This window comes from Puma concolor, unplaced genomic scaffold (assembly GCF_028749965.1).
Source record: "Puma concolor isolate L17-30 unplaced genomic scaffold, mPumCon1.1.hap2 unalloc_scaffold_83, whole genome shotgun sequence".
Classification (NCBI taxonomy): Eukaryota; Metazoa; Chordata; class Mammalia; order Carnivora; family Felidae; genus Puma; species Puma concolor.
The window spans coordinates 105,956-133,532 of NW_028240295.1; the positions used below are offsets into that span (position 1 = coordinate 105,956).

A 27,577-nucleotide genomic window follows, 5' to 3' on the forward strand; every position below is an offset into this window, starting at 1 on the left:
ACCCTCCAGATGGAAACATAGAACACTTCCAGCCCACCAGAAGGCTCTCTCATGCCTTGTCCCATTGTTCCCCTCTAAAGGAAGCCTCTATTCTGACTTCTAGCACCGTAGATTAATTTCTCCTATTGTTCGACTTCATTCGTATGGAAGGAACTGTACAATGCATACTCTTTTGCTTCTTTCACTGAGCATTATGTCTGTGTGGTTCACCTGTGCATATAGCATGAGGCTATAGTTTGTTCTTTTCCATTGTTCTGTAGCATTCCATTGTAAGAGTATATCACAGTGCATCTATCCATTCTCCTGCTAACAGACATTTGGGTTGTTTCCAGGTTTGGGCTATTATGATGAAAGCTGATGTGAACGTTCTTACATTTGTATTTCTGTGAACCCCTCTGCACTCTTTTCTGGGGGTTTATATCTAGGAGCGGAATCGCCCAGTCATTGGGAAGGCGTATGTTTACCTTTAGTGCATACTGCCAAGCAGTTTTCTAACAGTGCTTGCATTGACTTGTACTCACATTGGCAATATGTGAGCATTTTCATTGCTCTTTATCCTAGCCAGTGGGTCATCAGTCTTTTTCATTTCGGCCACTCTAATAGGTGTGCAGTGGGACCTCACTGTGGTTTTAATTTGCATTTCCCTGATGACTAACGATCTTGATACCTTTTCGTTTGCTTATTGGCTGTTGGAAGTCTCTAAGTCATTGCTTCATTCTTAAATTGAGTTGTGTGTATTTCCTGATTCATTGGTAGAGGCTCTTTACATATTATGGATATGTCTTTTATTAGAGAAAAAAATATGTCGCATATACATATAGCAAACGTTTCTTCAAGTCTATGGCTTGCCTGTTTTTTTAACGTTTATTTATTTATTTTGAGAGAGAGTGTGTACGCTCATGCGCGTGCAGAAAAAGAGGGAGAGAGGAATGCCTGGGTGGCTCAGTCGGCTAAGCTCAGGTCATGATCTCGCGGTTCACGAGTTCAAGCCGTGCGCCGGGCTCTGTGCTGACAGCTTGGAGCCTGGAGCCTGCTTTGGATTCTGTGTCTCCATCTCTCTCTCTCTGCCCCTTGCCCACTTGCACTCTGTCTCTGTCTCTCTCTCAAAAATAAATAAACATTAAAAAAACAAAAGAAAAAGAGAGGGAAAGAGAGAGAATCCCAAGCAGTCTCCACACTGTCAGTGCAAAGCCTGACTTGGGGCTTGAACTCACAAACTGTGAGATCATGACCTGAGCCGAAATCAAGAGTTGGATGCTTAACTGATTGAGCCACCCAGGTGCCCCTATGGCTTGTGTTTTAAATCTCTTAATGGTATTTTTCGTGGAGCAGAAATTCTTGGTTTTAATGCTCTTCAATTTATTGGCCTCTCTGTTTGTGGTTTACGTATTTTGTGTCTATTTTTAAGATCTCTACCCAAAGCTGTGAAGACCCCTGTATTTTCATCTAGAAGCTTTGTTGTTTTACCTTTTGCAATTAGATTTATGATCCACTTGGGACTGAGTTTTGTGTATGGTGTGAGGTAAGAGTCAAAAGTCACGTTTTGTCCATACAGATATCGGACCGACTAGCACCACTGACTGAATGTGACTGTATAAGCCATGTAGCTGTATAAGTGAGGTCACAGTCTCCATTTTTTACTATCCTGAAGAGTCTTCAGGGCCCAGAATGTCAGAGGACTCTGAAGGTTTTGAGCCGACAACTGTCAACACCCTGAAGGGTAAAGAAGAACGACTCCACAGCCCCTGGCTTGAGCTGGAAGCAGGGGGCTACCCCTAGGGTCTGGGGCTGCGCGCCCTAGTAGGATGCCACAGAGTGGCGTTGACCAAGCTGAGTTCACTCCCGTCCAAGACCTGACTCGTGTTGTGTCTCAGCTCCGACATCCTGTCTTGCCAGGGTCCCAGAGCTGATGGGACAGGGCAGCTTAACTTGTCACCCAAGCTCCTCGGCTCACCGGGCGTTGCTCCTCTGGCCTCCGGCAGCTTCTGCCACCGCAGGCTCCTTTCAGCCCCAGGCGTTTCCATTTGCCATTCCATCTGCCCGGACCCTTTCCCAGCTCGCCCCTTTTCCTCACCCTTGTCTCCGCCTTCCCCCAGCACCCTGTCCCAAAAGCACCGTCCCCAGTGACTCCCTTTCCCATTTGCCTGCTTCACTTGATTTCCTGCCTCTGGACTCGAATATCGGCTCCGTGATACGGAAGAGCATGTCTGTTCCCTTCTGTAAGGTCAGCTCTGCACACCGTACCTGGGTGAGTGCAGGCGTAATTAACGGCTCTCGAACTCTCAGAGACTCTCGAGATGCCAGCTTGGGAGTTTACGCTGAGAAGTAGGCCGCCAAGTGCATGGGCTGGGCTGGTGGGTCTGACCAGGGCGGGCTCCGCCTCCCCGCAGGCCTCAGGGGACTCAGGTGGCTGAGAGCCCACAGGACCCACTCATCCCTCCCCTAAGTAGATAGTCGCTGGGCACTCCCGTGCAGCCCACCTGGTGGACCCCCGGCTCCACCCCGCGTGTCACCCCTGTGAGTCTCATTTTCCTGTGCTTCTGTCACTTAGTCACTGCCATTTATTTGACACTTTGGTGGCGTGGGGTGGGGGTGGGGGGGGTGAGTAGAGGGTTCTGACTGTCAAGTCGTATAACCATGAGAGCCATTCAGTCTTTCTTTAAAAAAGAAACAAAAACCATTATTTTAAATTCATTCACCACAGAGGCCCTGCTCTGGGCCAAGCACCATACTTGGTACGGTGATGGAACAGGACGGACAAGGGCCCTGCTCCTTGGGGACAGACACTGGATCAGGCAAGTCATTACCCACATCATAATTACACTGGTGACAAGTGCCAGGAAGGAAAGGGGCCGGGAGTGGGGGAGCTAAGGGGACTTCTATTTGTGGACTCCGGGGGGCTGTGAACGGATTTCTCAGTTGCACTCCAGAGGACAGTCTGGATTCTAAGACTTCACCCAGTGAAAGTGGCATTCCTCTGTCTCGGGCCCCTCGTGGCAGGTGCTGCCATGGCTTTGACCCGTGGTCTGTGGCGGTTTCCTCCACCGTTAGAGCGGCAGGGAACTGGCCAGATGTGGGGGCTTGAATGAGCAGAAGGTAGGAAGGTAGGTGGTAGGAAGGGGGAGGGGGAACAGTGGGGTGCTCCCCCCACACTCCGCTTGGTGACCGGGGGCCCTGGCTGGGGCACAGCTACAGAGCTCCGTCCAGGCCTGTGTGCAGTAGCTCCAAGGACCCAGTGTTCCCACTGGTTTTGTCTGTTGTCTAAGAGAACAAAAGATGTTTCCTGGAGTATCATTTCCTGGGGGCTGACCTGTGGCCGCTGGACCGAGTCTGAACACTTCCCGATCGTCTCCCTCACCTCCTTGGAGAGAGGAGCCCTCACCAGTGAACTTCTATCACCTCACAATTCACATTTGTCTCCTTCCTTCCAGTCCCCTTGCCCCAGCCTTGTTATTTTATGCCAAAGACGTTTGATACTCAAGAATTATTCCCTCACCTGTGATAACTCTGTGCCAGGCAGAAAGAAGAGTGGCCATTGCATACAGCTTGGTAGGTGCTGGGTGGGGTGGGCAAAGAATGCCGTGGGAGCCCCGAGGAGTCCCTGACCCAGCTAGGCAGCGGGAGGAGTGTAGGCTGGGAAATAGTCAGGAAAGCTTCCCAGAGGAGGTGATGGACGGCCCCTGAGCTGAGTCTTAAGGAATAGTGAGCTGGGAGGCCGCAGGACTTCCCAGGTGTGTGTGCCAGGCTCTGTGGGGCTCCTGCCCATTTTCCTCGGGGAGCTCCCCTGGGTCTCTATGGCCCAGGCAGGCTTTGTTCAGAATCTTGTGTTGCAAATGCTTCCCAAGTAGCCACCCTGATTGACACATTGTCCTGTCACTGACTGAAGGAAGCACCTGCTAATTCCGAGGGTTTTCAGAGGGAGCCCTGGAGCCCAGCCCTGAGGCCCCGATACTCCCGACTCAGAGTTCTCCACTCTTGGCTTAAGGTGCCAGAAAGCATCTGAATGGATTAAACTGTGCAAACCAATCCCTCTAGGGCAGCCCAAGCCTTACTCCCCTTCCGCGTCTACGGGAGCAGAGAGGGCAGTCTCATTTAGGGGGTGGAAATAGCAACTTCAGGGTGAGGCTGGTGACACTTAACAAAATAGCTGGGCTGGACCCACCTCTCGTGTGAGTCACTTCCTCTGTGTAGACAGCCACTTAGGGCAGTCCAGCCAGCTTTCTTCTTGACTCTGCTCATCCATGCTTAGGCACAGAAAGGCAGGGAGTGCTTGAAATGGGGGAGGGGGGAAGCTAAAATCCCTTCCCACAATTCTGTGACCCCAGACCCACCCCACTTCTCCCACTGGTGAGCAGCTTCAGTCTCAGCAACAGAAGGGGTCCTGGGTCCTGCTCACCCATGCCTCCCTCATCTCAAACCCTATAAGCAGGGCTGACAAACTGTAGTCGCTGGGCACTAGTGACTGGTGCTGGGATGATGGGATGTCCACCTGCGACAAAATAAAGGTAGACCCCTTCCTCACACCATACACAAGAATTAACTCAAAATCAGTTGGAGACTTAGGGGAGCCTGGGTGGGGTGGCTCAGTCGGTGAAGCCTCCGACTTCGGTTCAGATCATGGTTCGTGAATTCGAGCCCCACGTCGGGCTCTGTGCTGACGGCTTAGAGCCCGGAGCCTGCTTCCGATTCTGTGTCTCCCTCTCTCTCTCTGCCCCCCCCCCCGCTGTCTCTCTCAAAAATAAATAAACATTAAAAAATTTTTTTTAATAGGCAAAGAATTCGAATAGACATTTCTCCAAAGAAGATCTACTGGTGTCCACTGAGCACGTGAAAAGATGCTCGGTGTCATTGTCCTTAGACACTGGGGAAATTGCAAACCCAAACCACAAGACGGTACTTCACACACGTGAGGATGGCTATAATCAAACAGATAATAAAAACGTTGGAAAGGATGTGGAGAAATTGGAATCCCCATATGTGGTGGGAATGTAAAATGGTGTAGTCACTTAGGGAAAGAGTTTGGAAATTCCTCAGAAAGTTAGACATAGTTACCGAATGGCCCATCAGTTGCACTCATAGACATGTACCCAACGGAACGGAAAACATAGGTCCACACAGAAATGGTTACGTGGAGACAGAGACAAACCAAACAGGGCCTTTTGGTGAGGCAGGCCTTCTCCTGAGGACGCCCAGGGACTGGAGAAGAGGGGAGGGCCATGGTCAAGTTGGTCAGCTCCGTGAGGCCGAGGCCCGGAACCGAGACGTGGAGGCGTGCGTGCGGCAGCTGCAGGAGCGGATGGAGCTGCTGCAGGCCGGGGGAGACGCAGCTGTCACGGGGGTCCCCAGTCCCCGGGCCACGGATGCACCTTCCCATATGGCCCCCCGGCCGTGGCTCTGGGCCAAGGCCCGCTGGTGGGGCCAGGCCCCATGCACCGCCGCCACCTGCTGCTCCCTGCCAGCCTGACCTATCGGAGGCGCGTTCCCTGCTCCTGTTCGCCGTTGCTCTGGCTGCTGCCGCCGCCTTGGGCTGCACAGGGTTGGTGGCCTGCGCCCACCATCTCGCCCCGGTCTGGCGCCACCCGGGAGCCGCCTTCGCCCCCTGAACCCTAGGACCCCAAGCTGGAGGGTTGGGTGACCTGAGCACGGCGCAGAAGCCATTCCTACCGCCTCCCCGTTCACACCGCCTCCCAGCGTGGGTCTCCGGCTGAGCTCCAGCCCTGCGATCCGGGCCCGCCCCCTGGCGGCCGGGGAGGGAGGAGCAGGGGGCTCCATGGAGGCTTGCAACCAGGAATGCTGCAGTTGCTGCTGGGGAGAATGGCAGACCAACCACCTACTAACTCCGGCCTGGCTGAGGCCCCGCCGTGGATGGGCAAACTGCGATCTAGAGGAGACAGCAGGGCCAGGGCTCGGCCATCAGTTTTTCACCCTCCACGCGCCCCCCGCCTATCGGCTCGCAGACCACAAATCCCTGTGCATGAGGCCCTACTATCCCGGGAATGTTCTCTTCCCGCGGCGAACGTCTAGTGCGAGCCCCGCCCGCCTTCTCGAGAACATTTTGCTTTCGCCAGCCCCGCTTTTTCGGGGACTCGCGCGCCCTCCTCACGTATGTAGCTCTGGGGGCCACAGCAGGCTCCGCCCGCCTCGGCAGTTTGGGTATTTATTGACCTGTCCTCCGACCCGCCAAGTTCCAGGACCCCAGCACCCTAATCCACGTTTTGGATGCACTGAGACCCCGACATTCCTCAGTATTTATTGTCTCTCCACACCTGGGACCCCACCCCCGATCCTCGCGAATAAAAGGCCCTCCAGTCTGCCCAACAAAAAAAAAAAAAAAAGAAAGAAAAAAAAAGAAATGGTTACGTGAATGTTCGTGGCAGCATTATTCATAATTGCCCCAAAGCAGAGACAACCCAGATGCCCATCAGCTGATGAACGGACAGACCAAATGTGCTACATCCATACCTTGGAATACTAGTTAGTAATAAAGAAATACCGATGCCTGCCACAACATGGATGGACCTAGAAAACCTGATGTTCAGAGAGAAGGCAGACACAAAGACCACATTTATAAGATTCCTTTTATATTGGGGCACCTTGGTGGCTCAGTTGAGCGTTCAACTCTTGATTTTGGCTCCGGTCGTGATCCCAGGTTCGTGAGACTGAGCCCCACGTCAGGCTCCACACTGAGTGTAGAGCCTGCTTAGGATTCTGTCTCTCTCTTTCTCTGCCTGTCTGTCCCCCTCCCCTGCTCATGCTGTCTCCCCCCCATACACCCCAAAATAAATATACATACAAATGAATAAAAAGACAAACCATAAATGAAGATTCTGTTTATGTAAACAGAATGGACAGATCTCTAGAAACAGAAAGTAGATTAGTGGTGGCCTAGAACTGGAGCGGTTGAGGGGAAATGGGAACTGACCGCTCCCGAGCACGGGGTTTCTTTCTGGAGGAATGAAAATGTTCTGAACTTCGTGGTGCTGGTTGCACAACTCTGTGAATACACTGAAAGTATTCAGTCGTGCACTCTAAATGGTTCCTTTGATGATCTGTGAATTGTGTCTCCATCAAGATGTCTGTAAAACAAAACAAACACACAAAAACCTTCAACCACCACCTGTGTCTTCCCTCCCTTCCCACTAGAAGAGCAGGAGCTGGATTTCAGAGGATGACTTCTACCGGCCTCCCCAGGAGCCGCCCACAGAGAGCCCTTCAGAACACTCCGTGGCTTCTTCCGGAGGGACTCCGGAGTCCAGGCCTGGGCTCCTCCAGCATTTTTCTCAAGGGCCAAGGAAAAGCCACTCCACGGGGGCCTTAATCCAAGCCTGCGTGCCTTCCCCAGGAGGCCGGCCAAGCAGGGCAGCGGCGGCCCAGGAGCACCAGAACTTCAGGGTGGTGCACCGCAGGCAGATGGGTAGGTGACCGCAGGGTTCCAGTGACCTTGCCGCGGGGACAGTGCCTTTCGGAGAGCAGTGCCAGAGCCCTCTTTTCCATTACTGGTTGGGTAGTGTATTCTCACGAGCAAAACCTCTTCCCAAAATGTAATCAGGAACACCCTTGCTGAGTAATTCAGGGAAGCATTTCAGGAAAAGTGCTATATTTTCTCATGAGAGCTCCACAGTATCATGCCCCCAAACCTGTTTCATATATTGAAATACTGAAACTTCCCCCCCCCCGCCCCCCGAGGTCGTGTGACTATGCACGACTCTGGGTTCTGCCTGTAGCTCAGAGCAAACCCTGCCTCCGGAAGGCGTTTCAGTGCCCCTTCCCGAGACCTCTGTCTTCGATGGTTTGTTTAACAGCTCTGGTGGGGGTGTATCAGCTCTGCCATCTGTTAGCCGTCCTCTGTGCGCTGTTTACAACGAGGCCAGCTCGAGTTCCGCACCCTGTGCAATTCTAAAAAGCGTTCAGTAACCATAAGCGAATTTCTCCACAACCCCCACAAACAGAAAAGTCTGCCCTGGAGCCGGTCTCTTTCTCACTTCATTTTCTGTTTGCCGTGACCCAGCAGACGATTCCGGCCAGGTTCCTAGCTCAGGAGAGCCCTGGTCTCCACACTGGCTTCTTTTAGGTTTTTCTTGTAGTCCGTGTAACCATGCCAGAGAAAGTGTGCCTCATGCCTAGGCCGTCAGGTTCCCTGAAGGGTAGGAAGACCCTATACAATTATCTGAAATCTCCAAGGCTAGTTCAGGCTGCGGAAGAGAGAACTGTGCATCCTTTGGACCCCCCAGTTGCTGGCAGAGCCCTAGGAACCAGGGAGCATAGAGGGGTGTGTGGTGTCCAGGCACACGCTCATTCAGCGGGTATTTATTAAGTATCTGTGCTGTGCCAGGCTGTTCTGGGTGCTGGGGACACAGCAGGAAGCAAAGCAACGTCCCTGTCTTCACAGACTTCTTATATCCTAGTGCAAGAGGCAGGGAAGAAGGGAATTAACAAGTAAATGTATAGTATGGACTGGTGATAATAATTGCTGTGGAGAACTTGGGGAGTGCCGGGGGGGAGCGTACTATTTCATATGGGTGGCCAAGGAAGCCCTCACAGAGAAGGTGACATTTGAGGAGATGTGCAGGGAGAGAGGCAGGAAGGCACGGGCCGACCTGTGTGGCTCCAGCAGGGGAACAGATGCAAAGATCCTGCCATGGGCACGTGCCCAGGAAACCAAGGAGATGGGAAGGGGGTAGTTAGAGATGAGGGCGGAGTGACGGAGGGCCTCGCGGGCCACAGAAGGGACGTTAGCTTTCCCTCCGAGGGAGATGGCAGTCATTGCAGGGTTTGGGGCAAAGGGACGTGATCTGACTTCCTTTAAATGGGGAGTCATCCTGGCTCGTATGTTGAAGGACCTCAGGGGAGAGAGACCAGTCAGGAGGCTCTCGCCACAAGCCAGGCCAGGGGTGACAGCCGTCGGAGCCCGTGTGGTAGCGGTCGAGGTGGTGAGAAGCAGAGGGTTCCGGATGTGCCAGCAGAATTCGCTGACGGGCTGCGTGTGTATGTGTGTGACAGAAAGGAAAGGTTTTTAGCCCAAGCAGCTCGAAGGATGCAGTTTGCCATTTATGAGATGAGGGATGTTGGGAGAAAAGCTAGTTTGCAGTGGGAGGGGCAGGAATTGATTTTCGGGCATGTCAATTTTGAGATGCCTATTAGATATCAGCCATACATGGCACAGGTGGAGATCTGAACCTGAAGTTCAAGGGCAAGGTTCAGGCTGGACATAAACGCTGGGGAGCTGTTGGCATAAAGCCCTGAGCGTAGGCACGATCAGGTAGGAGGCGGGTGTCAATGGAGAAGGGGACCCAGGACTGAGCTCTGGGGTGCTCCAATGTTGACATGTCAGGGAGAGGCGGAGGAGTGAGCCCGGGGGACAGAAGAGTGGCCCGTCGTGGCGGAGGAGTACCCAGAGTGGCCCCTCAGCAGCCGTGTGAGGGAAGTGTCTCATGAGGGCAGGAGGGTCTCAGCTGTGTCCTGAGATACTGATGGGTCAGGCCAGATTGGCACCAAGGATTAGCCTTGGGATTTGGTGACAAGGAGGGCATGGGGCTTCCCAAGTGCCGTTTCAGTGGAAGGAGGGGACAAAAACCTGACTGGAGCAGATTCAAGATGGAACGGGAGCAGGGGAACCAGAGACAGTTGTGACACCTCCTCGAGGTTTTCTGTAAAGGGGACAGAGGAACAGGGTGGTAATTAGAAATGTGAGTGCCATCAAGAAAGCTATTTTTAAAGATGGCAGAAATAACAGCGTGTTTGTGTGCTGATGGGAACGAGCCAGGAGGGAAGGGACAAAGCAGTGACACGGTGGGGGGCGGGGGGGGGGGCTGCTGGAGAGACGTCCCTGTCCTTGAGTGGGCAGTGGGGAGGGGTCCCCTGTGCAGACGGAGGAGTAGGCCTCAGACTGAGCCGGAAGTTCATCCCCGGTGACAAGGGGGAAGTCTGAGTGTGGGTACAGATGCCATAGTGAGGGCTCTGTGGAGGTAATTTTTTTAGTCCTTTTTTTTTTTTTTTTTTCTCAGTAAAATTCAGGAACAAGGTCAACAGCTGAGGGTGCGGATGGGACGAAGGCACTCCTAAAGCGTTCTCGCGGCAGCCCCTGTCCCCACCCGCTGCAGGGCCTCGGGAGGTAGAGGCTTGGCCCGCCGTCTAAAGTGCCTCTTTCTGCCCCCAGGGCTGTCCAACCCATTCCGGGGTCTCATGAAGCTGGGCACCGTGGAGCGGCGGGGGGCGATGGGCATCTGGAAGGAACTCTTCTGCGAGCTCTCCCCTCTGGAGTTCCGCCTCTACCTGAACACCGAGGAACGCACCTGCGTGGAGAACTGCTCCCTGCTGCGATGCGAGGCCGTGGGGCCAGCCCACGGCGACGGCCGCTTCGAGCTGGTCTTCTCTGGCAGGAAGCTGCTGGCCCTGCGGGCCTCCTCCCAGGACGAAGCCGAGGACTGGCTGGACCGGGTGCGGGAGGCCCTACAGAAGTGCCGGCCCCAGCAGGAGGATGAGTGGGTGAACATCCAGTACCCGGAGCAGCCCGAGGACCCCCCAGACGCCCCCCAGGGTGGCCTCCCCTCCCACCCGGACCCACCCACTGAGCCCGAGACTCTCCAGGGCACACAGTTCTGTTGGTCCTCTGCCCAAGTTCCCGAGCCAGACGCTATTAAAGAATCCCTTCTGTACCTGTACACGGACAGGACCTGGATGCCCTATATTTTTTCCCTATCCTTGGAGTCTCTGAAGTGCTTCCGAGTGAGAAACAACGAGAAAATGTTAAGTGACAGCCACGGAGTTGAGACCATCCGAGACATCCTGCCAGACACGAGCCTCGGGGGCCCATCCTTCTTCAAAATCATCACGGCCAAGGCCGTCCTGAAGCTGCAGGCCGGGAATGCTGAGGAGGCCGCCCTGTGGAGGGAGCTGGTGCGCAAGGTCCTGGCGTCCTACTTGGAGAGGGCCGAGGAGGCGGTGACACTGGGCGGGAGTCTGGACGAAAACTGTCAGGAGGTGCTGAAGTTCGCCACGCGGGAGAACGGCTTCCTGCTGCGGTACCTCGTGGCCATCCCCACGGAGAAAGGCCTCGACTCCCAGGGCTGCTTCTGTGCAGGTGCCCCCTTGCTGTCCCGCCACCCCCAGCCTGCCCGCCTCACTCTGCCTCGGGTGGGGCTCCCGATTTAGGCTCTCTGCCCTGTCCTGGCTCTCCACGAGCGTCCCCATGCCACCCCTGGGATGTTGCAGCAGACGTAGCCTCTGCTCCTCCCCAGCACCCACCGAGGCCAGCAGCCCTGCCGAGGGTTGGGACCTGTGGGTGCACAGCTCATCCTACTGAGTGCTGTGCAATAGAACATTCTCCGATGGTGAAAATATCCTAGATCTGTGCTGTCTAATATGGTAACTACAAGCCATCTGTGGCCCCTGAGGACTTCAAATGTGGCTAGTGTGACTAAGGAACCAAATTTTCAGTTTAACTTAAAGGTATTTAAATTGAAATGGGCGCCTGTGGCTTGTGGCCACCGTACGGGCCAGCACAGCTGTATATATTGTTCTGCAACTTGGTTTTGTTCTACTGAGGAATGTATCATGGATATTATTCTACGTCAGTACATCTGCCGTATCATTACTGTCCTCAAGTCTGATCCTTCTGTGTGGGACCACCGGGCCAGCTGCTTTATTTGGATTATTTAACTTAGTCCTAACAATAACCTGTCCTGTGGTGAAGCCAGATGAGGACCTTGACGGTCCTAGAGGCTCGCTCTGGCCGTGTCCCCGCAGGGCCTCTCCACCCCATTGCTTTTCAAGGCTGTGAGATATTCCATGGCTCACGTTCCATTTTTAGCTCTTCTCCCCGACCCAGACCCCTGTTTCCATCACCTTCGGTTCTCCAGGGGGACTGTGAGGACTTTGCCCTGCCGCAGGGTGCCCTAGCAGGAGACGCAGCTGCAGGTGGTTTGAGGACCATCCTGTTGGCTGGAGCCTGTGGGACCGGAGGGAAAGTCTGCTTCGGGCATCTGGAAGGAAGTGGTCTGCGGTTTTCTTCCTGCAGAAGACATTTTCAAGTCCCTGCTCACTCCCTCCTCACACCCGCCAACCCCTAACACTCACGCTCTGAACTTTCCGCCTGTGGGTGTTGGGCTCGTGGAGGAGGCCAGGCCCCCCAGGGCTGGTGAGGAGGGTCCCCCAGTGGGTGTGAATGCTGGCAGGGGGCGGCTCTCACTGTGCCTCTCACCCGCCAGCCCTCAGGCCGAGACTGAATCTGGGGGCTTGGGCTTCCTTCCTGCTGCAGGCATGGCTTTGTGGCCGGGTGGATGCCCACCGCCGGCATCTGGCTGTATTTCATGGTTCACAGGGCACTTTCAAAGCCTCATCTCATTTAAACTTGGTCATCACCCCCACAGGAGAGCAAGGAGCAGCTGAGTTTTATAGATACTGAAATGGAACCTCGTAAAACCTCGACGAAGGTTAGGATGAGGCAGCTATTAGGCAGAAGAGCCAGCCCTTCTCGTCCCAAGGCCAGAGGGCCTCTTTCCCCTGGCCCTGTGGGAGGCAGGCATGTGCTCAGGATCTGAGCCCCACTCTGACTCCCACCGCCCGCCGCTGTGGAGGGACCTCCAGCAGAGGAGCTGAAGCCGGACCCTGCACCACTGTCCAGAGATGTCCGGCCTGTCTGACTCCAAGCTGGCACCAGGCAGTGTCCAGACGGTCCTGCCTCCGGTTGGCCTCCCCACCTACTCCCTGCCTGTCGGCCGGCCCCATGTCCCCAGCTCCTACCCTGCTTGCTGAGGCGCTGACTCGGTTGCTTCCGTTTCTGGGCCCCAGTGGAGGGGTGGGCCTACGGGAGGTTGGCATTGGTGAGCAAGCAGTGGGAACACTGAACACAGGCAGCTAGGTAGAAGAGGATGTGGGCTCTAACACCAACCCAACCCAAATCCGATTACCGGCTCTGCCACTTAATCGTCCTGTGACTGGGCAGGTCTCCTGACCTCTCTGTGCACCGACTGCTTCGGCTGCAAAATGGCAGCAATAATTGTTAATGGTGTTTTGTCGTAAAGACTAAGTAATGGGGTTGTTTCTCAGCGGTGGGCATGTGAGTGACGGTTGTTTGATCTTTGTGTCCTCCTTGTATGTCTGCCCCTTCCTTAAATAGCAGGTCCTTCTGCCTAGGAGCTTCTGCGTTGTCCCCAGACTCTGGCCCCGCCACTGCTCACTCTCCTGCCGTCCCTCTCCCCAGGCTGCTCCCGGCAGATTGGCTTCTCGTTTGTACGACCCAAGCTTTGTGCCTTCTCTGGCCTCTATTACTGCGACATCTGCCACCAGGACGATGCCTCGGTGATTCCGGCCAGGATCATCCACAACTGGGACCTCACCAAGCGCCCGGTAAGCCTTGGGCCCAACCAGTCGTGGCCACACAGGGCTGAGGAGTGACAAAGGAATGGTCGCTCCCCTTTGTTGCTGCTCTTTGTGTGGAGGAGTTTGGCTCTAGGGAATTTAGGGTCACTGGTTCAGGCCCCATGATGGTGGGAGGGCCAACCAAGAGAAAACTGTGCTGCTGGTCTGTAGCCCCTGGGCAGAACTCTGTCAGTGCCTGCCTCGTTCCTCAGGTGGAGGTCTGAGGGTGGTTCTCTGCAGCTCCCATGGCCATGGAGAAAACTGTTTAAGGCACCAGCAACTAGAGAGAGAGAAAGAGAGGGAGAGGAAGAATAGATAAGGAAAGATAGTTAGGATAGATTATATTTCTAGATGGATGGGGGATGGGTGGGTAGATAGTTGTGAATAGATAGATGGGTGGATGGGTTGGCGGGTGGATGTAGACAGATGGTTGGGTGAATGGATGTGGATGGAGGGATGGGTAGATGGATGTGGACTGATGGACGGGTGGATGGATGGGTGGGCTGGCCAACTGGCTGTACTTCCCCTTGGAGCAGTCAGCCTTTTCTGTATATTTGTTTACATACATTTGTAAAGTTGGGATCGTTCTGGACTCATACTGATTTATAACAGGCTCTGTCCACTTGGTACCATTTAGTGTGATTTAGTCTTGAGTACTTTTTTATGTTCACCAAATGCTTTTGAATAAGATGTATTCTAAGATCTCTCTTTTCTTCTTCTCCACCTGAGCTTACCCACCTACCTAGCTATGTTACCATTAGCAAATTATTTAACTTCAGTTTCCTCATCTATAAAGAAGGATTAATAAGTATCTGCCTCAGAGGACATTACAGGAGATGGCACCCGCCAGTCTCTTAGAGCCTTACATCAGTGCCCTTTCTTTCTCCTGAGGCCTGCCACACCTTCAGCCCCTCATTCACTTAGTCAGAGCCTGCCTGGAGGAGCACAAACTTGGCTTTCTCCCAAAGGCACAGATTTCTGCTTAAGACAGACACAGAAGCACAAAGAAGAAGCTATTTGTTTCTCAAGACCCAGGCCTATTGGCCATGCAGTCTTGACGTGTGGATGTGTCGTCAGAGCACAGGGAACGTGACTCTTAGATTCCGTGCCACCCCAGCCTCCACCTTGCTGGGGACCGGAACCCCAAGGACATTAGCTTCACTTTGGCTTTTTGTTGGTTACCTTGTCCTCACTCCTGCCCTCAGTGGTAAGTATTTAACTAACTGCATATAGAATATTAAACCTCAGAACCGCCACAGATGCAAATAATTCTTTGGCCATAAAACACACTCGCTATTTACAACATCCGGACAACTTTTTTTTTTTTTATTTTTTATTTTTTGCATTTATTTATTTTTGAGAGAAAGAGAGAGAGAGAGAGAGAGCACGAGTGGGGGAGAAGCAGAGAGAGGGGAAGACTCAGAATCCAAAGCAGGCTCTAGGCTCTGATCTGAGCTGTCAGCACAGAGCCCGACATGGGGCTCAAACCCGTGAACCGTAAGATCATGAACTGAGCCGAAGTCGGACGCTTAACCGACTGAGCCACCCAGGCGCCCCTGCATTATTATTATTATTATTATTATTATTATTATTATCATTATTTTAACCTAAACTCAAAATAATTCCGTAAGAGATGCTTTTCTTTTCCCCACTTTATAGACAAGGAAACTGAGTCACAGAGGTTAAATAAGTGTCACAAGGTCCTACTGGTAGGCAGTGGTAGAGCCAGGATTCGAATTCAATTCTGACTTGAAAGCCTGACTCCTAACCACTGCATGGTAGTTGATGGTGGAGACCATCTCAGATCCTCCGGCCTTCTTATTACACCAAGGAGGAGACTGAAGGGGAGAGAAGCTTCTTGGTAGTTAATGAGGCAGCCAAGTGTGCAGAGACAACACCTCAGTTTAGACCCGGGCTCTGCTTTCTGCAGGTAGATTGGATAAGCCACTTTAGCTTCTCTGAGCCTCCATTTACTCATCTGTAAAATGGGGGTGGTGACACCTCCCCCATTGAATTGTCATCAGCCCGAAGAAAGGATATGGTTGAGATCCGCAGCCCACCGTCGGGCAAATAGTAGGCGCTCAGTAACCGGCTTTGGCATTAGGGTCAGGGCCGAGGGTAGAACCTGTAACACCCTGTCAGTGGGAGAGGCTGGGATTGATCGCTCCCCTCCACACGGGGACTTGGGGGAGCCCTGGTTGGTGCTGCTGGCCAGAGCTTGGGGTGGGGGCGCTCGGGAAACCTTGTTAAGCTGTGTCTGATCTGTAGTTTCCTGTGGCTGGAGCCTGACTCAGACAGTCACCTGGTTCCCGGGTCGGCGCTGGGGCAGTGCCTGTTTCTGTTAGGCAGGAAAATGGGGGCTGGGAAGACAGGAAATAGTGGGAAGGATCTGTAGGCCCGGGGGGAGAGGGGCATTGACCCAACGTGGCCGGGGAGGGACCGCAGCTAGTGCCTGGGAGGGAGAGTAGGTTTGGGAGTTAGGGCAACTGGGTTCAGATCTTGACTTTTATGAGCTGTGGACCTAGGCCCGGTCACATCATCTCTGGTCCTCCATTTCCTCATCTGTATAATGAAGATGGCACCGCTTCCCTTGGACGGTGGTGGCAGGGCGGGTGAGTGGGTGGGTAATACTGTGCCTGTCGCAGAGATGCTCACCGAACGGCCATTCTGTCCCGCCCCCCCCCCCCAACCGCCACCGTCTGCCGTCTGGTGGTGTCCCAGATCTGCCGGCAGGCTCTGAAGTTCCTGACGCAGATCCGGGCCCACCCCTCATCAACCTGCAGCTGGTGAATGCCTCGCTGTACGAGCATGTGGAGCAGATGCGCCTCGTCCGGAGGAGACGGGAGCAGCTGAAGCTTCTGGGGGATTACCTGGGCCTGTGCCGAAGTGGGGCCCTGAAGGAGCTGAGCAAGAGGTGAGCGTCCCGGACACACACACACACACACACACACACACACACACACGCATGCAGCTAGTGCCCGCCCAAGACGCCCCCTTAGGAAAAATGCCAGAGCCGAGCAGAAATCACCTTCCCACTAGGTTGGGGAAATTACCGCAAGCTTTGGGAGTGGTTTTTATTTGTTCATGTATTCATTCATTTACTCGTTCATCTAACAGTTATTTACTGAGAACATACCAAGTGCTCAGCACTGAGCCAGCTTTGTGAGCTCCACACTGAGCAAGGTAGACCCGGTCCTACCCTCTCACAGGGAAGGCAGATGAGTAAGCCTAGAGCTACAACAGCCTGTAGAGCTGCTACAACAGCCTAGAGGGAGCTAGAAGGGAGGCAGGATGCCTGGAAGTACAGAGGTGAGCCCTCTAATCCGGAGTGGAGGAGGGCAGAGCCCGGAAGACTTCCTGGAGGAATGTACATATAAGATGAGCCTTGGAGAATGAGTCAGAGTTAGAAAGGGGAAGACTCAGGAAAGAGTGTTACAGATGGAAGGAACGGTGCGCTCAGGCCCTGAATGAAGGCCCCATACGAGGGAAGAACAGAGAGAGCTCCTGGGCGTGCAAGGAAGGAAGAGGGGCGCTGCCAGGACCCCGCGCTGCTCGGCCACGTGGAGGCCCCCCAGGCAGGCGCACGCGGCGCGCACCCCGAAGTCGGTGCCCGCGCGCGCGCACTCCTCTCCACTGGGCCCGGCAGCCCTTCCCTCCCTCGACACCCAGCAAACAGAGGTTGCGGGGGGGACTGGAACTGAGGGTCCCCAACCACGTTGGAGCAGGAGGGCAGAGTAGGAAAGGATGCGGGGGGAATAAGGGAGACCAAAGGAGGAAGGACTGAGGGTTTTTTGAGGGGGGACCACCTCGCTGTCTCAATTCCTCGGATGAGTGGCCTAGAGCCAGCCAGGCTGGGCCAGCAGGGCGCTGGGAGGCAGTGTCAGCCTGTGGCTTTGCTGGGCTAGAGGTGGGGGCGGGGGCGGGGCGGGGAAGGCCAGGTGGCAGGGGCTGTTTGGAGAAAGGAAGGCTTTCTGGGCCCAAGGGAGGCCAAGTCCGACGCCTGCCCCGGAGCCCGGTGTACTTGATTTGGCTTTTCAAATATGCACTGAGGCGTCGTTCTTGCCTTGAGAGCTGAGTTATTCACACCCACTGGGCCCTGCTGGATAAGAGCACCAGTGAATGCAGGACTGGTAGGGAGAGCCAGCTAGTGCGCTGAGGTTGCACAGAGAGACAGTGACCCCTCGCCGTTTTCTGGGTGTGGAACTTTTAGTCCCCGCGCAGGAGAGGGTGACAGCCTTCTGGTTCCAGGCGGGGACGCAAGGAGCTCCGTTTCTCAGCCTCCCCTTGGGCTGATGGCTCGGAGCCTGGAGCCTGTTTCCGATTCTGTGTCTCCCTCTCTCTCTGCCCCTCCCCCGTTCATGCTCTGTCTCTCTCTGTCCCAAAATAAATAAAAAACGTTGAAAAAACAATTAAAAAAAAAAAGCAGCTGTTTATTTGTACCCTTATCTCACTTCCTTTCCTAGACCGCGACCTCTCTTGAGGGCAAGAGGAACCGGTTTCCCCACAGCACACAAGACACGGTTACCACTCATTCATTGGGAGTTTATTGGAAGGATAAATGGGGGGGGGGGGGGGGAGTAGTAACCGGACATATTTGACATAGGAGATGCTTGCGCACAAGAGCCCAGCGGAGCGCAAGCTCCAGACCCACAACTGAGCAGCTTACTGGGAAGCAGAGCGAGAACAGCCCCCCCAAGCCTGCCTCCGCTGGGGAATGGCAGGTGTACACCAGCTCTCCTGCAGCTTTGCTCTGAGGACCTCACGTCCCTACTTCTCCGACTGCCCTTGTCAACGCCTGACTCGATGCCGAAGCCCGCCCCCCTACCCACAACTATGCTTCCTCGTCCCCGATCTGCGGCAGTGCCTCTGACTACTCTTAGCCTTTTTGTCCGGGCCTCTTCTCCGTCGCCCTCCTCTTCTGTCTCCATCACCACCGGCAGGGCGCGCGCCGGGGCAGCCCTGGCCGGCAGGAGGGGGCGGGTCCTGCGACCGGGAGCCGGCAGCCGGAAGCCGGACGGGGGGGGGGGGGGGGGCCGTGAGGACGTGTTCCAGGGAAGCCAGGGCCGGACCCGGCGGGGCCGGCGACGTGGAGCCGCTGTACCAGCAAACGCACAAGTGAGGGCCGCGTCGGGGCACGGGCGGGGGCGCAGCCAGGCTGGGCGAGGCCGGCTCCCCTGGCTGGGGCCTCGGGCGCCCGCCAGTGTGGAGGCCGAGTCCTTCCGCCGGGGCGCTGCCGGGGGCGGCTCGGAAGTTCTGTCTCTGGCGGGATGCCCAAGTCGGCGGCGGATGGAGGGTCCGGCCTGATGCGTGGGGACGTTGGGCCGGACGGCTCATGGGATCTTCGAGGCCGCGACTACCTGCTAAGTAGACTAGGTGAAGGGAAAGTCACACTTACAGATGATAAATTGTTTGTCCAGCACCTGCCAACTCACTGCTCTGGGTTGGTAGAGATGGTGGGAGTCAGGGCCCCTACACCTAGTTTACTATTCACTTGGAGAGCCCAGGGACGTCCGAAAAAAATCTAAGGTGTGGCAGGATTGGATGGAGTGTAAAGGAACAATACAAACGGAGTCTTCTTTAGTTTAGAAAGAGCCATCATTGAGCTAAGGTCGTCAGAATAAGTTTCATTGTAACTCACAGCTCCTAAATGACGTCGGCCCCAACTCTTGATTGACACTAATCTGTTGTTGCTGCTACACTTTTTTCCCTTTTCTTTTGATTTGGTTTATACCAGAGACCATAATGATGAAGTGTTTGGTTTGAGTGCAAATATAAAACCTACTTTGTAACAGTTTTAAAACGGAGCCCTTTAAAATAGGGAGCCCTATTCTCATATAAAAAGTATAAGAAGGGACGGGTCGCCTGTGTGGCTCAGTCGGTTGGACATCTGACTCTTGATCTCAGCTCACGGCTTGATCTCTGGGTGGGGAGTTCAAGCCCTGCGTTAAGCTTCAAGCTGGGCGTGGAGACGACTTTAGAAAAAAAAATTTTATATCTATATGCATTCTAAGGTCCTTCTTGGTCCAGAACTTTGAAGTCAGTAGCTCTGAGGAAAGGTGTTTCCCCTTCCATATCCCAACTCAACCTCTACCGATTGCAATTCTGTGTTAATTTTTTTTTAACGTTTATTTATTTTTGAAACAGAGAGAGACAGAGCATGAACGGGGGAGGGTCAGAGAGAGGGAGACACAGAATCTGAAACAGGCTCCAGGCTCTGAGCTGTCGGCACAGAGCCCGACGCAGGGCTCGAACTCACGGACCGCGAGATCATGACCTGAGCTGAAGTCGGCCGCTTAACCGACTGAGCCACCCAGGCGCCCCTCAAGTTTTCTAATTTATTCAACGACCATTTCTGCTGCTCATAGACTGAGTTTTTTACTAATGATAATACTTTTCATTCATATAATCTTGAGTTGGTTCTTTTTATTAGATGTACTGTTTACCTCTATCTGAGGATATATTAATGATGCTATTCTAAATTTTTTATAGTGTTTATTTTTGAGAGAGAGAGAGAGAGAGAGTGAGAGACAGAGTGCAAGTTGGGGAGGGGCAGAGAGAGAGGGAGATACAGAATCTGAAGCAGGCTCCAGGCTCTGAGCTTCAGCACAGAGCCCAGTGCAGGGCTTGAACCCATGGACTGCAACCTGAGCCGAAGTCGGATGCTTAACCGACTGAGCCACGCAGGTGCCCCATTAATGTTGGTATTCTCAAATCCTTTTGTGTTTTCTCTGTTAACTGTGTCATTGACTATAAGCTGTTATATTTGTTTTTTATTTTCTGTCCTGAATGGAATTGGCTTTCTCACTCCACATGGTCATTCCTGAGTGCAATTTATCTTTGTAGTTGAGATTTGACTTGCTTCTGTTTTCTGGTCCTAAGGAAGAGGTGAAATGAACCACGGGGCTTGTTATTGGTGACAGGTCCCCCTGAGAGTTAAAGAAGAGGTGGGAGGTGACTTCTAATGGCTAGTCAGAGTGTAGACCCTTCCTCCAGGGTTCTGGGACCCTGCCCCCTTCTAACACCAATGGCTCCTGCCTGGAAGAAAACACCCTTTGCTGCCAGATCCCAGGAGGAAGGATGTGGGGTTGATGTGCTGTCCTTGGTCCTACTGCAGTATCCCAGCTAATCACCCTGTAGGTGGCTCCAAGGCATTTCTGGTGGGGAGTGTTTGTAGAGCTACTCCCTTGGCTTTGAGCTAAGGTTGTGGATTTTCTAATTGTATCTTTTCTAATCATTCTTAGGGACTTTGGTGGAGTTTGGAGTTTGGTAGAGACCTGGCATGTTTCAATCTGCCAGCTTGAAATAGCACAACCTCTTAGGAAGGCAATTTTGTACCCCTGTTAAATCCTGGAGAAACTTAGGCAAATGTGTACTAGGATATAAACAGAAAAATGTTCAAAGCAGCACTGTTTATAATAACTAAAAATTAGAAAAATCTAGTATCCACCAACAGTAGAAAGAACAAATAGCGTTACACGGGTATTTACTCTATACATATTAAACTGAGCATTTATGTTATGTGCATTTTATGCACATTTTTAGTTCTCACAGATACTTTTTGGTTGGGGAAAAAAATTAGATGGCTTTACTCGTAGCACTGATATGGTTATAAATAGGGCTTCCACAATAAAATTTGGGAAAAGAGAGGAGGAAGTGGCAGTTCTGTCCATGTTTTTGCCACTCAGGGCTGGATTCTAACAGAGATTTTGTGATCCAGAGAGTAGGCATTAAATGTACATTTTGGTGTGAAGAGTGGATAGGGGTGTGTGTGTGTGTGTGTGTGTGTGTGTGTGTGTGTGAGAGAGAGAGAGAGAGAGAGAGAGAGAGAGAGACAAAGGAGTATGTGAGAAGAAAATATTTGAATCAAACAGCAGAGGTCGCCATCCCTACATTAAATAAGAATTAGTGTATTTGGTGGCACCATTACCCAGGTTTCTCTCACATCTAGCGGTCCTGTGTAGCAAATAGTTGTAGTTATTTTGCATTTTGACCCAGAAATGACCTTTTCATTTTGCAGAATTCTCAGTGAAAATTATCTGACCGAATTACGTAAAGACACATTTGAAGGCCTGCTATCCCTCCAGTATTTGTAAGTTAATCAGTTCATCATTTATTATGAGTTTTTAGTTATATTATTTATTAAAAAATACAGGGTTCAAATTAGATAATTGCAACAATTTCTTCTAACAGTAGAATTCTGTAACTCTCTCTATTAAATTGTATAACTCTGTAAGTCTGTGGGGACCCAGCCCATCTCTAGCATTAAATACCTCCTATGCGTTTTCAACTTTTTAATTTTATAGACAAGATCTAGGAAAAAGCCCTTCAGTTGTAGAGGAAAAGGGGTAATGAGGTCTGAGCAATTATGGACACCCATATGAACCTTGTTATGTAAGTGTTCATATACCATCTGCCTTTATTTATATTTATTATTTATGGCCCATGGATCAAATCCTGTGTATGGTCTGTCTTGATACAACCTATGAGTTCAGAATGATTTTCATGTTCTTAAAGGGCTGTAAAAGAGAAAAGAAGAGAGAGAAACAGAGAATATGTGACAGAGACCGTATATGGCCTGCAAAGCCTAAAATATTTACTGTGTGGCCTTTACAGAAAAGGTTTGAAAAAGTTGGCTTAGTAAAATGAGAGGAATTGAAGTTAACCTCAAATTGTCACCTACAAGACAAGAAAATATAGAACACTTACATTAATTTGAATGCCATTAACCCAGAATTTTTAAATAATTTAATCTAAATGAAATATTTAAATATGAAATATTTAAGCAGGTGAATTATGTAAGCAGTATTACCAAGTACATATTAAATTATCAAGAGAACAGATTAGGGATTTCAGTGTGGGAAATTTTATTAGTTTATTTTTTTATTATTATTTTTTATGTAATTTATTGTTAAGTTAGCTAACATACAGTGTGCTCTTGGCTTCAGGAGCAGATTCCTGTGATCGGTGTGGAAATGCTTATGCCACCATAAAAATAGATGTTTAAAATGATGGTTAAGGGGTTGGGGCTCCTGGGTGGCTCAGTTGGTTGGGTGTCTGACTTTGACTCAGGTCGTGATCTCACAGTTTGTGGGTTCGAGCCCCGTGTCGGGCTCTGTGCTGACAGCTCAGAGCCCGGAGCCTGTTTCAGATTCTGTCTCCCTCTCTCTCTGCCCCTCCCCCACTCATGCTCTGTCTCTGTCTCTCTCAAAAATAAATAAACATTAAAAAAAAGATGGCTAAAGGGCACGTGGCTGTCTCAGTCATTAGAGTCTGCAACTCTTGATCTCGAGGTTGTAGGTTAGAGCCCCATGTTAGGTATAGAGATTACTTAAAAAAAATGAAATCTTTAAAAATATAATGATGGTTAAGTGGTATAGTTAGAAATGTTTACACTAAACAAACATCAGAAATGCCTCTAACTTTGCTAATTACAGAATAAACATCTCTCCAGCCTCATTGTCAAGGAAGAAATGTTTGCATATATCTCTGTACATTAGACATACAGAGATACTAATGTTCTTTGCTATGGAGGTTCAGTGTTTATTCTTTGCCCATGCCATCCAAAGCTGTGTATTTCATTAATCCTTTTTTTAAAAATTTTTTAATGTTTATTTATTTTTGAGAGAGAGAGAGAGAGAGAGAGACAGAGTATGAGAGAGACAGAGTATGAGCAGGGTAGGCTCAGAGAGAGAGGGAGACACAGAATCCGAAGCGGGCTTCAGTCTCTGAGCTGTTGGCCCAGAACCCGATGCGGGGCTCGAATTCATGAACAGTGAGATCATGACCTGAACCGAACGAAGTCAGATGCTCAATCGACTAAGCCATCCAGGCGCCCCTCATTAATCCTTATTAATGATGTGCTTTAGAAAATAGATTCTTCTTGCAAATGTAGAAGGCTTAAGGGTAGTGAGTAAAAGGAATCTCATATGACACTAAAAATAGTCCTTCAAATTATCAAACCTTCCAAGTCTTAGGGGACAACCACTTTGTATTGGTCTTCTTGGCTACCTCTGCCATCTGGGCTCCAAACGTTACAAACACAGTTTGGAGAAAAACAAAAGAGACAAACTGCGCAATGGATTGGGCCTTTCATTATTTCTACTATGAGGTACTTTGTAAGCCAATTATTTCATGTTAGGTGAAGTGTTCTCATTCATTCATTCAAAAAAAAATGTGAATCAAAACCTAAAAAAGAATGTGACAGGCCCTATGCCCAGTACCATAGGCACGCAGATGGTTAAGACAGGCTTCCCACCCTTGTAGGAACTCATGATTTCACAGGGAAAATAAACAGAAGCTTAAACCATAACGCATAAGCACTAAATGGATGATGAAGCACTGACAGAGTGCAGAAGCGGGAGCCACAAAGTCATAAAACCACATTTCTTTTCAGTCATTTTGCTCCTTCTACTCACTACCCAGCTGTTAATTTATTTTATAAATATTTGAGTTTGTTCTTTGTCCATGCATCAGTTTTAAACACAGTAGACAACGCAGATGAGCAAGACTAGTCCATACTTTCATGGAGTTTATGCCCAGAGGAAATGGAATGCCAGAATAACTATATTAAGAAGAAATTGGGGCACCTGACCGGCTGAGTCAGTAGAGCATGCGACTCTTGATCTCAGGGTCGTGAGTTCAAGCCCCAGGTTGGGCGTGGAGTCTACTTTAAAAAATTCAAAGAAGGAGAAGAAGGAGGAGGAGGAGAGGGGGAGGGGAAGAAATGGATTTGGGCAATGAGAAGTATAAGTTGTTTTTGGAACATAGAAGAGGGGGGAAGACTTCAAGTTGGATCAGGGAAGTTACTAGAGAAATGCTGTTTGAACAGAACCTTGAATGGCTATGACGTGTCATCGGATAGACATCTTGGGAAGAATATGCTTGCAAAATAGAGTGAGTGAAAGGCAAAATGCAGGAGAAATTTCTTTGGTATCTGTAGAGTAGGAAACTAGAGCCAGATTTAGGATTTTGAAGGCCTTGGATAATATGCCAAGCTACCGTGTTATCACAGCAGTGCTCTAGGACAAACTTTAGACTGCACCAGGGTCACTTGGAGGCCTTGTCAGGACACAGGTTCCACCTCCACAGTTCCTGATTCACTCAGTCCGGAGTAGAGCTGAGAATTTGCATCTTGAGTAAGTTCCCAAGTGACTCTGATATTTGAGAACCACTCCTGGAGAATTAATCTGGTGACTGTGTGCAGTATAGATTAGAATGGGAGAGACCAGAGATGACAATGCCAGTCAGAAGATGGTGGTACCCATGTAGGTGGAAAGTGAGGGACTCGGCTGAAATCAATGGAAATAAGAGGGTCAACTATAATCAAGAATGGGTGTTTCCAAATAAAAATCCAGTACCATGTTGTTTTTTTGTTGGCCCCACTTGCAACTGAAGCAGTTGATAAATTCATAGAGCGTTTAGGCAATGTACAACCAAAAATAAATTTCTATTAATATGATAATATAATTCTGAGTTCGTTCAAAGTTAGGTATTGATTAGAGGAGTAACTTCTTTTCAAGTTAAATGAAAAGGTATCTTTTATCTCTTCTGGTATTGACTTGGTGTCGAGAAATACAACTAAACCAGGAAGGTGTGCTAATGTGAGAATATCCCTTTTAATATTAGAAATTATATGTGGAGATCACAACTTTGAGCTCATAATTTAGAAATTGATGAGGCCACAGAAAGTCATTTAATCAATTCTTCTGCTCTCAGGAAAGATTACTTCCAAGATCTATCAAGATCTATAGTTGTATGTTTTATGTATGAAGATCACAAAGGTGAGACTCTTAAGAAAGGTGAGGGCAGGGTTAGGGGCTCTGGAAGGTTCAAATAACAATTCCTAATACTCAGAGTTTAGCCAAAAGCTACTTATTCAATACTATCATCCTACTAATTAGATAGCTTAGAGCTAATTGAGGCAATATTTTCCTTTTCCTTTTCCTAGAGATTTATCCTGCAATAAAATACAATCTATTGAAAGACGTATATTTGAATCCCTACCTTTTTTGCAGTTTATGTAAGTTACAAATATAATTTCATTGTATTTGGAATTTTTATTAAACTTAATTGTAAACCTCTTTGTTATTCATTTTGAATGAATGAAACTTTATTAGTCGAAAGCTACTAAAATTATGTAGCAAATCTTTTTTGTCTGTGGCAAAGTTTGGTGTGAGAGTTATTATAGAGATCAGAGTGAATCGTTCTAGAGCAGCAGTTCTCTGCCAGGGTGCTTTTGCGTCCAGGTGACACTTGGTAGTGTCTAGAGACATTTTTGATTGTCAGACTGTAGATGTGCTGCTGGCATCTAGTGGGTGGAGGCCAGGGCTGCTGTCACACCCTACAGTTCACAGGGCAGCACCCCCCCCCCATAACAAAGATTATCCAACCATAAATCTCAACAGTGCTAAAGTTGTGAAACATTTTTCTAGAGAAATAAACTTACTTCTCTAGAAAAAAATACTTACTTAACACAAGTATTTATTGAGCATTTACTGATTTGTATCTAATGCACCACATGTATAAACATGAAAGTATAAATCTTTCATGCAAATATTTTTTTTAAAAGGCAAGCATCTTTCATAGTGAGATTTCTTTAGTGTATGGAGATTGTATTGTGGTTATGTTTCGTTATCTATAAATTAGAATCACTGCCAAAGGATAAATATTCTGAAAATATCTTGTTTTTCTTCTTCGTTTGTGTCTTGTTTTTTTTTGTTGTTGTTTTGTTTTGTTTTGGTTTTTTTTTTTTTTTTTTTTTTTTTTTTTTGGTGTGTGTAGAAATCTTGGTTGCAATTTACTCACCAAACTGAACTTTGGAACATTTCAGGCCTGGCATGGAATGCAGTTTTTACACAAGCTGTAAGTGAAACAGAAAATGAATACATGTAAAAAAAAAAACCAAAAAAAACTACATGTAAAAATATCATACAGTGATTGGTTAGGTGTGTGTTAATAAACCCAGTATGAATTCTGGAAAGTAGGTCTTAAAATCCATTTTTTTTTTCAAATGAGGAAACTAAGGTACAAAGAGGCCAAGAGACTTGTCTTAACTCCTAAATGGCACTCTCTGCCCTCCCTCGTACCCAGCTTTGTGTGGGCAGTGAAGGCCCCAAGCAAGTAACACCCAAGTCAGTATTATCATGGGAATTCGTGACAGTGATGCTTCCCCAAGGTGTGCGTGGTCCTTGAAATCCACTTCTGAATTTAACTTTGATTCTGGCTCACGTGCAAGTTTCCTGTGCAAAAGAGAACTGCGAAGAACTAAGTTTAGCACAGAGTTCTCCAGGCAGCAAAAGGTGTGGGTGCTTCCTCAGCCATCAGGAAAGCAGCAAGAACTCCTGAACACCTGCCACAGGGCACTGCTCTCCATGTGCTTTCTTTCCTGACCACTCTTCAGTTAAGAAGTGTGTGACTCCCTTTCAGCAGGGACATTCTGTGATTTCTCTGTCAAAAAGCAAATCATACTGGGCATGTTCAGTGGCCTGAGGGGGATGTTGAGACTCAAGGTTGAAGACCCTCCACTAAAGCAGACGCTGGAAAAGACTGGCTCACTGTCTTGTGGTTCAGAAATCCGATTTCACAGCTTATCTTCCGTTAGATGAAAGTGTTTACGGTGTGTCTGGAGCTGGAGTAAGTTCCTGCGGGTGCCCAAGAGCAGGGGCCTCCTCTCTCATTAATTTGCTGATGCCTAACTTGGGGAAAGAATACTGAGGGTCAGTTTTTTGTTTTGCCAGCATGCCAGAGAACGGGCTCATTGAGTTTCTCCACCAAGAGGTTTTAGTGGTGTCAATATAATGTCTTAAAAGTCACCACCTCTACTAAGCATCTTATAACACCAAGAGTCTCTTCTAAGAATCTGAATTTCATAGTTATGTAGGCAATACAGGACAAAATAGGGTGGAATCCGTTGATAACAATGAATGAATTCATTGAAAAACAATCCGTGCCACGCGCACTCTATGTCGACAATGTACTAAGTACCGGGGGTACAAAGAATATACAGGGACTGTCCCCAAGAATCTTTCATACTGGAAAAAGGAGAAAAAGATGGCCTTTTTCTTGTAATTTACTAAGATATTTGTAAACTGATGGAAACCCCTGTCTTGCCCGACTGAGATCTCTATCAGTTAACCATTTGTTTTCTTTCCTTTCCTTTGTCCTCCAGCAGCCAGAATGACACATATCCCACCTGGGGCGGGGGCATGTGCTAATTTGT

General features: G+C 50.0%; 1 long non-coding RNA gene and 1 pseudogene across 1 annotated transcript; one reads left to right on the plus strand and one right to left on the minus strand.

The window, feature by feature from the left end:
- Nucleotides 1-26,243, plus strand: part of LOC147570833 (pleckstrin homology domain-containing family M member 1-like) — a 48,307-nt pseudogene extending 22,064 nt beyond the window's left edge.
- On the minus strand, nt 26,083-27,535 carry LOC147570834 (uncharacterized). The gene is made up of 2 exons (XR_015248001.1): nt 26,914-27,535; nt 26,083-26,218 (listed from the first exon to the last, which is right to left on the minus strand). It is a non-coding gene; the product is annotated as an uncharacterized LOC147570834 (long non-coding RNA).
- Between the last annotated feature and the right edge of the window lie 42 nt (nt 27,536-27,577).